This window comes from Botryllus schlosseri, chromosome 2, assembly GCF_051294905.1.
Source record: "Botryllus schlosseri isolate E-star chromosome 2, Bs_hap1, whole genome shotgun sequence".
Lineage (NCBI taxonomy): Eukaryota > Metazoa > Chordata > Ascidiacea > Stolidobranchia > Styelidae > Botryllus > Botryllus schlosseri.
Window position 1 is genome coordinate 9122025 of NC_137237.1, and position 11965 is coordinate 9133989.

An 11965-nucleotide genomic window follows, 5' to 3' on the forward strand; every position below is an offset into this window, starting at 1 on the left:
GTGATGATACTCGCGCAATTTCTCTGAAAAGCAGAGATGAAATTCGACTCGAACTAGACGGTAGAATTGGCTAAAACTAGGTTCGATTATGCTTTGGGACAAGACTCCACTCCTGTACGTGGTTAAAAGTGGAGCACTTGTCTATAATAGAAATATCGGCGTCTTTAATCCGAGAGCTATACGTGTAATTTTGCGAAAGACGTTGGCCAGGTGATAATCGCTCGGATTCTTTTGAAACTACACTCTAATTTCAACCGGAACAAGACGGTAGAATTCGATGAAACTTAGTTCGAACATGATTCACGACAAGCTTCGACTCGTGTACGTGTCTACGTTTTGATGCCGTATCGATAATTTAAATGGTGACATCTTAAATCAGACGGCCATGTGCTAATTTTCGACAAACATTGGCGGAGTGATGATACTCGCGCAATTTCTCTGAAAAGTAGAGATGAAATTCGACTCGAACTAGACGGTAGAATTGGCTAAAACTCGGTTCGATTATGCTTTGGGACAAGACTCGACTCCTGTACGTGGTTAAAAGTGGAGCACTTGTCTATAATAGAAATATCGGCGTCTTTAATCCGAGAGCTATACGTGTAATTTTGCGAAAGACGTTGGCCAGGTGATCATACTCGCGCAATTTTTCTGAAAAGTAGAGATGAAATTCGACTCGAACTAGACGGTAGAATTGGCTAAATCTCGGTTCGATTATGCTTTGGGACAAGACTCGACTCCTGTACGTGGTTAAAAGTGGAGCACTTGTCTATAATAGAAATATCGGCGTCTTTGATCCGAGAGCTATACGTGTAATTTTGCGAAAGACGTTAGCCATGGTGATGATACTCGCGCAATTTCTCTGAAAAGTAGAGATGAAATTCGACTCGAACTAGACGGTAGAATTGGCTAAAACTAGGTTCGATTATGCTTTGGGACAAGACTCGACTCCTGTACGTGGTTAAAAGTGGAGCACTTGTATATAATAGAAATATCGGCGTCTTTAATCCGAGAGCTATACGTGTAATTTTGCGAAAGACGTTGGCCAGGTGATGATACTCGCGCAATTTCTCTGAAAAGTAGAGATGAAATTCGACTCGAACTAGACGGTAGAATTGGCTAAAACTCGGTTCGATTATGCTTTGGGACAAGCCTCGACTCCTGTACGTGGTTAAAAGTGGAGCACTTGTCTATAATAGAAATATCGGCGTCTTTAATCCGAGAGCTATACGTGTAATTTTGCGAAAGACGTTGGCCAGGTGATGATACTCGCGCAATTTCTCTGAAAAGTAGAGATGAAATTCGACTCGTACTAGACGGTAGAATTGGCTAAAACTAGGTTCGATTATGCTTTGGGACAAGACTCGACTCCTGTACGTGGTTAAAAGTGGAGCACTTGTATATAAAAGAAATATCGGCGTCTTTAATCCGAGAGCTATACGTGTAATTATGCGAAAGACGTTGGCCAGGTGATGATACTCGCGCAATTTCTCTGAAAAGTAGAGATGAAATTCGACTCGAACTAGACGGTAGAATTGGCTAAAACTCGGTTCGATTATGCTTTGGGACAAGCCTCGACTCCTGTACGTGGTTAAAAGTGGAGCACTTGTCTATAATAGAAATATCGGCGTCTTTAATCCGAGAGCTATACGTGTACTTTTGCGAAAGACGTTGGCCAGGTGATGATACTCGCGCAATTTCTCTGAAAAGTAGAGATGAAATTCGACTCGAACTAGACGGTAGAATTGGCTAAAACTCGGTTCGATTATGCTTTGGGACAAGCCTCGAAGCCTGTACGTGGTTAAAAGTGGAGCACTTGTCTATAATAGAAATATCGGCGTCTTTAATCCAAGAGCTATGCGTGTAATTTTGCGAAAGACGTTGGCCAGGTGATGATACTCGCGCAATTTCTCTGAAAAGTAGAGATGAAATTCGACTCGAACTAGACTGTAGAATTGGCTAAAACTCGGTTCGATTATGCTTTGGGACAAGCCTCGACTCCTGAACGTGAATAAAAGTGGAGCACTTGTCTATGATAGAAATATCAGCGTCTTTAATCCGAGAGCTATACGTGTAATTTTGCGAAAGACGTTGGTCAGGTGATGATACTCGCGCAATTTCTCTGAAAAGTAGAGATGAAATTCGACTCGAACTAGACATTAGAATTGGCTAAAACTAGGTTCGATTATGCTTTGGGACAAGACTCGACTCCTGTACGTGGTTAAAAGTGGAGCACTTGTCTCTAATAGAAATATCGGCGTCTTTAATCCGAGAGCTATACGTGTAATTTTGCGAAAGACGTTAACCCGGTGATGATACTCGCGCAATTTCTCTGAAAAGTAGAGATGAAATTCGACTCGAACTAGACGGTAGAATTGGCTAAAACTCGGTTCGATTATGCTTTGGGACAAGCCTCGACTTCTGTACGTGGTTAAAAGTGGAGCACTTGTCTACAATAGAAATATCGGCGTCTTTAATCCGAGAGCTATACGTGTAATTTTGCGAAAGACGTTGGCCAGGTGATGATACTCGCGCTATTTCTCTGAAAAGTAGAGATGAAATTCGACTCGAACTAGACGGTAGAATTGGCGAAAACTCGGTTCGATTATGCTTTGGGACAAGCCTCGACTCCTGCACGTGGTTAAAAGTGGAGCACTTGTCTATAATAGAAATATCGGCGTCTTTTATCCGAGAGCTATACGTGTAATTTTGCGAAAGACGTTGGCCAGGTGATGATACTCGCGCAATTTCTCTGAAAAGCAGAGATGAAATTCGACTCGAACTAGACGGTAGAATTGGCTAAAACTAGGTTCGATTATGCTTTGGGACAAGCCTCGACTCCTGTACGTGGTTAAAAGTGGAGCACTTGTCTATAATAGAAATATCGGCGTCTTTAATCCGAGAGCTATACGTGTAATTTTGCGAAAGACGTTGGCCAGGTGATAATCGCTCGGATTCTTTTGAAACTACACTCTAATTTCAACCGGAACAAGACGGTAGAATTCGATGAAACTTAGTTCGAACATGATTCACGACAAGCTTCGACTCGTGTACGTGTTTACGTTTTGATGCCGTATCGATAATTTAAATGGTGACATCTTAAATCAGACGGCCATGTGCTAATTTTCGACAAACATTGGCGGAGTGATGATACTCGCGCAATTTCTCTGAAAAGTAGAGATGAAATTCGACTCGAACTAGACGGTAGAATTGGCTAAAACTCGGTTCGATTATGCTTTGGGACAAGACTCGACTCCTGTACGTGGTTAAAAGTGGAGCACTTGTCTATAATAGAAATATCGGCGTCTTTAATCCGAGAGCTATACGTGTAATTTTGCGAAAGACGTTGGCCAGGTGATGATACTCGCGCAATTTTTCTGAAAAGTAGAGATGAAATTCGACTCGAACTAGACGGTAGAATTGGCTAAATCTCGGTTCGATTATGCTTTGGGACAAGACTCGACTCCTGTACGTGGTTAAAAGTGGAGCACTTGTCTATAATAGAAATATCGGCGTCTTTGATCCGAGAGCTATACGTGTAATTTTGCGAAAGACGTTAGCCATGGTGATGATACTCGCGCAATTTCTCTGAAAAGTAGAGATGAAATTCGACTCGAACTAGACGGTAGAATTGGCTAAAACTAGGTTCGATTATGCTTTGGGACAAGCCTCGACTCCTGTACGTGGTTAAAAGTGGAGCACTTGTATATAATAGAAATATCGGCGTCTTTAATCCGAGAGCTATACGTGTAATTTTGCGAAAGACGTTGGCCAGGTGATGATACTCGCGCAATTTCTCTGAAAAGTAGAGATGAAATTCGACTCGAACTAGACGGTAGAATTGGCTAAAACTCGGTTCGATTATGCTTTGAGACAAGCCTCGACTCCTGTACGTGGTTAAAAGTGGAGCACTTGTCTATAATAGAAATATCGGCGTCTTTAATCCGAGAGCTATACGTGTAATTTTGCGAAAGACGTTGGCCAGGTGATGATACTCGCGCAATTTCTCTGAAAAGTAGAGATGAAATTCGACTCGTACTAGACGGTAGAATTGGCTAAAACTAGGTTCGATTATGCTTTGGGACAAGACTCGACTCCTGTACGTGGTTAAAAGTGGAGCACTTGTATATAAAAGAAATATCGGCGTCTTTAATCCGAGAGCTATACGTGTAATTTTGCGAAAGACGTTGGCCAGGTGATGATACTCGCGCAATTTCTCTGAAAAGTAGAGATGAAATTCGACTCGAACTAGACGGTAGAATTGGCTAAAACTCGGTTCGATTATGCTTTGGGACAAGCCTCGACTCCTGTACGTGGTTAAAAGTGGAGCACTTGTCTATCTTAGAAATATAGGCGTCTTTAATCCGAGAGCTATACGTGTACTTTTGCGAAAGACGTTGGCCAGGTGATGATACTCGCGCAATTTCTCTGAAAAGTAGAGATGAAATTCGACTCGAACTAGACGGTAGAATTGGCTAAAACTCGGTTCGATTATGCTTTGGGACAAGCCTCGAAGCCTGTACGTGGTTAAAAGTGGAGCACTTGTCTATAATAGAAATATCGGCGTCTTCAATCCAAGAGCTATACGTGTAATTTTGCGAAAGACGTTGGCCAGGTGATGATACTCGCGCAATTTCTCTGAAAAGTAGAGATGAAATTCGACTCGAACTAGACTGTAGAATTGGCTAAAACTCGGTTCGATTATGCTTTGGGACAAGCCTCGACTCCTGAACGTGAATAAAAGTGGAGCACTTGTCTATGATAGAAATATCAGCGTCTTTAATCCGAGAGCTATACGTGTGATTTTGCGAAAGACGTTGGTCAGGTGATGATACTCGCGCAATTTCTCTGAAAAGTAGAGATGAAATTCGACTCGAACTAGACATTAGAATTGGCTAAAACTAGGTTCGATTATGCTTTGGGACAAGACTCGACTCCTGTACGTGGTTAAAAGTGGAGCACTTGTCTCTAATAGAAATATCGGCGTCTTTAATCCGAGAGCTATACGTGTAATTTTGCGAAAGACGTTAACCCGGTGATGATACTCGCGCAATTTCTCTGAAAAGTAGAGATGAAATTCGACTCGAACTAGACGGTAGAATTGGCTAAAACTCGGTTCGATTATGCTTTGGGACAAGCCTCGACTTCTGTACGTGGTTAAAAGTGGAGCACTTGTCTATAATAGAAATATCGGCGTCTTTAATCCGAGAGCTATACGTGTAATTTTGCGAAAGACGTTGGCCAGGTGATGATACTCGCGCTATTTCTCTGAAAAGTAGAGATGAAATTCGACTCGAACTAGACGGTAGAATTGGCGAAAACTCGGTTCGATTATGCTTTGGGACAAGCCTCGACTCCTGCACGTGGTTAAAAGTGGAGCACTTGTCTATAATAGAAATATCGGCGTCTTTTATCCGAGAGCTATACGTGTAATTTTGCGAAAGACGTTGGCCAGGTGATGATACTCGCGCAATTTCTCTGAAAAGCAGAGATGAAATTCGACTCGAACTAGACGGTAGAATTGGCTAAAACTAGGTTCGATTATGCTTTGGGACAAGACTCGACTCCTGTACGTGGTTAAAAGTGGAGCACTTGTCTATAATAGAAATATCGGCGTCTTTAATCCGAGAGCTATACGTGTAATTTTGCGAAAGACGTTGGCCAGGTGATAATCGCTCGGATTCTTTTGAAACTACACTCTAATTTCAACCGGAACAAGACGGTAGAATTCGATGAAACTTAGTTCGAACATGATTCACGACAAGCTTCGACTCGTGTACGTGTTTACGTTTTGATGCCGTATCGATAATTTAAATGGTGACATCTTAAATCAGACGGCCATGTGCTAATTTTCGACAAACATTGGCGGAGTGATGATACTCGCGCAATTTCTCTGAAAAGTAGAGATGAAATTCGACTCGAACTAGACGGTAGAATTGGCTAAAACTCGGTTCGATTATGCTTTGGGACAAGACTCGACTCCTGTACGTGGTTAAAAGTGGAGCACTTGTCTATAATAGAAATATCGGCGTCTTTAATCCGAGAGCTATACGTGTAATTTTGCGAAAGACGTTGGCCAGGTGATGATACTCGCGCAATTTTTCTGAAAAGTAGAGATGAAATTCGACTCGTACTAGACGGTAGAATTGGCTAAAACTAGGTTCGATTATGCTTTGGGACAAGACTCGACTCCTGTACGTGGTTAAAAGTGGAGCACTTGTATATAAAAGAAATATCGGCGTCTTTAATCCGAGAGCTATACGTGTAATTTTGCGAAAGACGTTGGCCAGGTGATGATACTCGCGCAATTTCTCTGAAAAGTAGAGATGAAATTCGACTCGAACTAGACGGTAGAATTGGCTAAAACTCGGTTCGATTATGCTTTGGGACAAGCCTCGACTCCTGTACGTGGTTAAAAGTGGAGCACTTGTCTATCTTAGAAATATCGGCGTCTTTAATCCGAGAGCTATACGTGTACTTTTGCGAAAGACGTTGGCCAGGTGATGATACTCGCGCAATTTCTCTGAAAAGTAGAGATGAAATTCGACTCGAACTAGACGGTAGAATTGGCTAAAACTCGGTTCGATTATGCTTTGGGACAAGCCTCGAAGCCTGTACGTGGTTAAAAGTGGAGCACTTGTCTATAATAGAAATATCGGCGTCTTTAATCCAAGAGCTATACGTGTAATTTTGCGAAAGACGTTGGCCAGGTGATGATACTCGCGCAATTTCTCTGAAAAGTAGAGATGAAATTCGACTCGAACTAGACTGTAGAATTGGCTAAAACTCGGTTCGATTATGCTTTGGGACAAGCCTCGACTCCTGAACGTGAATAAAAGTGGAGCACTTGTCTATGATAGAAATATCAGCGTCTTTAATCCGAGAGCTATACGTGTGATTTTGCGAAAGACGTTGGTCAGGTGATGATACTCGCGCAATTTCTCTGAAAAGTAGAGATGAAATTCGACTCGAACTAGACATTAGAATTGGCTAAAACTAGGTTCGATTATGCTTTGGGACAAGACTCGACTCCTGTACGTGGTTAAAAGTGGAGCACTTGTCTCTAATAGAAATATCGGCGTCTTTAATCCGAGAGCTATACGTGTAATTTTGCGAAAGACGTTAACCCGGTGATGATACTCGCGCAATTTCTCTGAAAAGTAGAGATGAAATTCGACTCGAACTAGACGGTAGAATTGGCTAAAACTCGGTTCGATTATGCTTTGGGACAAGCCTCGACTTCTGTACGTGGTTAAAAGTGGAGCACTTGTCTATAATAGAAATATCGGCGTCTTTAATCCGAGAGCTATACGTGTAATTTTGCGAAAGACGTTGGCCAGGTGATGATACTCGCGCTATTTCTCTGAAAAGTAGAGATGAAATTCGACTCGAACTAGACGGTAGAATTGGCGAAAACTCGGTTCGATTATGCTTTGGGACAAGCCTCGACTCCTGCACGTGGTTAAAAGTGGAGCACTTGTCTATAATAGAAATATCGGCGTCTTTAATCCGAGAGCTATACGTGTAATTTTGCGAAAGACGTTGGCCAGGTGATAATCGCTCGGATTCTTTTGAAACTACACTCTAATTTCAACCGGAACAAGACGGTAGAATTCGATGAAACTTAGTTCGAACATGATTCACGACAAGCTTCGACTCGTGTACGTGTTTACGTTTTGATGCCGTATCGATAATTTAAATGGTGACATCTTAAATCAGACGGCCATGTGCTAATTTTCGACAAACATTGGCGGAGTGATGATACTCGCGCAATTTCTCTGAAAAGTAGAGATGAAATTCGACTCGAACTAGACGGTAGAATTGGCTAAAACTCGGTTCGATTATGCTTTGGGACAAGACTCGACTCCTGTACGTGGTTAAAAGTGGAGCACTTGTCTATAATAGAAATATCGGCGTCTTTAATCCGAGAGCTATACGTGTAATTTTGCGAAAGACGTTGGCCAGGTGATGATACTCGCGCAATTTTTCTGAAAAGTAGAGATGAAATTCGACTCGAACTAGACGGTAGAATTGGCTAAATCTCGGTTCGATTATGCTTTGGGACAAGACTCGACTCCTGTACGTGGTTAAAAGTGGAGCACTTGTCTATAATAGAAATATCGGCGTCTTTAATCCGAGAGCTATACGTGTAATTTTGCGAAAGACGTTAGCCATGGTGATGATACTCGCGCAATTTCTCTGAAAAGTAGAGATGAAATTCGACTCGAACTAGACGGTGGAATTGGCTAAAACTAGGTTCGATTATGCTTTGGGACAAGACTCGACTCCTGTACGTGGTTAAAAGTGGAGCACTTGTATATAATAGAGATATCGGCGTCTTTAATCCGAGAGCTATACGTGTAATTTTGCGAAAGACGTTGGCCAGGTGATGATACTCGCGCAATTTCTCTGAAAAGTAGAGATGAAATTCGACTCGAACTAGACGGTACAATTGGCTAAAACTCGGTTCGATTATGCTTTGGGACAAGCCTCGACTCCTGTACGTGGTTAAAAGTGGAGCACTTGTCTATAATAGAAATATCGGCGTCTTTAATCCGAGAGCTATACGTGTAATTTTGCGAAAGACGTTGGCCAGGTGATGATACTCGCGCAATTTCTCTGAAAAGTAGAGATGAAATTCGACTCGAACTAGACGGTAGAATTGGCTAAAACTCGGTTCGATTATGCTTTGAGACAAGACTCGACTCCTGTACGTGGTTAAAAGTGGAGCACTTGTCTATAATAGAAATATCGGCGTCTTTAATCCGAGAGCTATACGTGTAATTTTGCGAAAGACGTTAACCAGGTGATGATACTCGCGCAATTTCTCTGAAAAGTAGAGATGAAATTCGACTCGAACTAGACGGTAGAATTGGCTAAAACTCGGTTCGATTATGCTTTGGGACAAGCCTCGACTCCTGAACGTGGTTAAAAGTGGAGCACTTGTCTATGATAGAAATATCGGCGTCTTTAATCCGAGAGCTATACGTGTAACTTTGCGAAAGACGTTGGCCAGGTGATGATACTCGCGCAATTTTTCTGAAAAGTAGAGATGAAATTCGACTCGAACTAGACGGTAGAATTGGCTAAAACTCGGTTCGATTATGCTTTGGGACAAGCCTCGACTCCTGTACGTGGTTAAAAGTGGAGCACTTGTCTATAATAGAAATATCGGTGTCTTTAATCCGAGAGCTATACGTGTAATTTTGCGAAAGACGTTGGCCAGGTGATGATACTCGCGCAATTTCTCTGAAAAGTAGAGATGAAATTCGACTCGAACTAGACGGTAGAATTGGCTAAAACTCGGTTCGATTATGCTTTGGTAAAAGCCTCGACTCCTGTACGTGGTTAAAAGTGGAGCACTTGTCTATATTAGAAATATCGGCGTCTTTAATCCGAGAGCTATACGTATAATTTTGCGAAAGACGTTGGCCAGGTGATGATACTCGCGCAATTTCTCTGAAAAGTAGAGATGAAATTCGACTCGAACTAGACGGTAGAATTGGCTAAAACTAGGTTCGATTATGCTTTGAGACAAGACTCGACTCCTGTACGTGGTTAAAAGTGGAGCACTTGTCTATAATAGAAATATCGGCGTCTTTAATCCGAGAGCTATACGTATAATTTTGCGAAAGACGTTGGCCAGGTGATGATACTCGCGCAATTTCTCTGAAAAGTAGAGATGAAATTCGACTCGAACTAGACGGTAGAATTGGCTAAAACTAGGTTCGATTATGCTTTGAGACAAGACTCGACTCCTGTACGTGGTTAAAAGTGGAGCACTTGTATATAATAGAAATATCGGCGTCTTTAATCCGAGAGCTATACGTGTAATTTTGCGAAAGACGTTGGCCAGGTGATGATACTCGCGCAATTTCTCTGAAAAGTAGAGATGAAATTCGACTCGAACTAGACGGTAGAATTGGCTAAAACTCGGTTCGATTATGCTTTGGGACAAGCCTCGACTCCTGTACGTGGTTAAAAGTGGAGCACTTGTTTATAATAGAAATATCGGCGTCTTTAATCCGAGAGCTATACGTGTAATTTTGCGAAAGACGTTGGCCAGGTGATGATACTCGCGCAATTTCTCTGAAAAGTAGAGATGAAATTCGACTCGAACTAGACGGTAGAATTGGCTAAAACTCGGTTCGATTATGCTTTGGGACAAGCCTCGACTCCTATACGTGGTTAAAAGTGGAGCACTTGTTTATAATAGAAATATCGGCGTCTTTAATCCGAGAGCTATACGTGTAATTTTGCGAAAGACGTTGGCCAGGTGATGATACTCGCGCAATTTCTCTGAAAAGTAGAGATGAAATTCGACTCGAACTAGACGGTAGAATTGGCTAAAACTCGGTTCGGTTATGCTTTGGGACAAGCCTCGACTCCTGAACGTGGTTAAAAGTGGAGCACTTGTATATGATAGAAATATCGGCGTCTTTAATCCGAGAGCTATACGTGTAATTTTGCGAAAGACGATGGCCAGGTGATGATACTCGCGCAATTTCTCTGAAAAGTAGAGATGAAATTCGACTCGAACTTGACGGTAGACGTCGCTGAAATTCGGTTCCATTATAATTTGGGACAAGTTTCGACTACAGACCGTTTCTGCGTTTTGATGCGGTAGCGATAATTGAAATGGTATCATCGTCTTGCGTATTGTATTTGGTTGAAACGATACTTGCGATAAATCATAGTTGTCTGTTTTGGACACGTTTTCTGCGACAGATCTGCATGAAATTTGGTATGGACAGAGTTTTATATACGTTTTATCATGTGTCAGTGTCCAAATCCGGATACCATATATGGATACGCCATTGTTTCATCAGTATGGTGATACAACCGTTCATGTTATTACATGTCACATTAATAGTTACCCTTCGATTTATGTGATAGAATTTTGTGTGATAACTTCACTCTGGTGCGCCGAAACGGGTGTTCGCGTGGGAGAAAGTGCCTCAAGCCATTGAGTCACTCGGCTCCGACGGCTAGACGCCGTAGACGGCTAGACGCCGTAGACGGCTAGATGGTTTTCAGCGTAACCGGAGTGGATCCGGATTCTGAATTTGCTTTGACAGTGGGATTGTAGCAGGATTTTTCTATTGAACGTTCAAATAGCATAGCATTATTTTGGCAGCAGTTTTTTGGATTACCCAGAATTGGAAATTCATAAGACTTTCAAATTGCCGCCTGGAGCCGTAATGGATTCGGATTCCAAAATTTGGGATGGCCAAGAATCAAAATATCTGCAAAATCATGCGAAAGCGGCGTGTGACAAAAGGAAAAACATTCGATCATAGCAACGATGTAAATTGCTATGATTCGATGGTGGCAATTACGGTGACATATCACCCCATAAGAGTAAGACATCAATAAAATTGATAGTAGATAAATTATACCATAAAATGAAACAATAATCGAATTTGATTCCTCACAAATATATTTTCGGCATTTTGACGAAAGTTGTTGGATAAGAAAAAGATGTATTCAAGATACGTTTCCGCACAAGATATGCATAAACACAATTTTGAGATAATTAGGATAACAAAAAGATATCCGAACATGTCCTGAATATATCTCGTGTTTGCTGGGTAAGCATCTTCGGGCGGGCGGACCCGTTGATATGACTTCGTTACATGATGTTATTTCGAGACTTCCAGTCTGCTATATCAAAAAATATAGAATCGCCCAAACGTAGGCTTCTAAACTAAGAAACGCACACGATTTCAAATTGGTATTTCTTCACTGGCATTAAATTTTTCGCAGCGTGATGGTATTTATCTTGTGAGGTTCAGATTGCAAAGACAGGAACATTCGGCGCCAGTCATTTAGACGCCTATGGACAATTAAACCTATATGTATTTGGTATATATAACGAAGTCTTCGGTCAGCATAAGGGCATAGCCCTTTTCGGCCAAGGTTTTGTCGCTGCCGATCGTTATGGCACACTTCTTGGAGTCGCATGTTA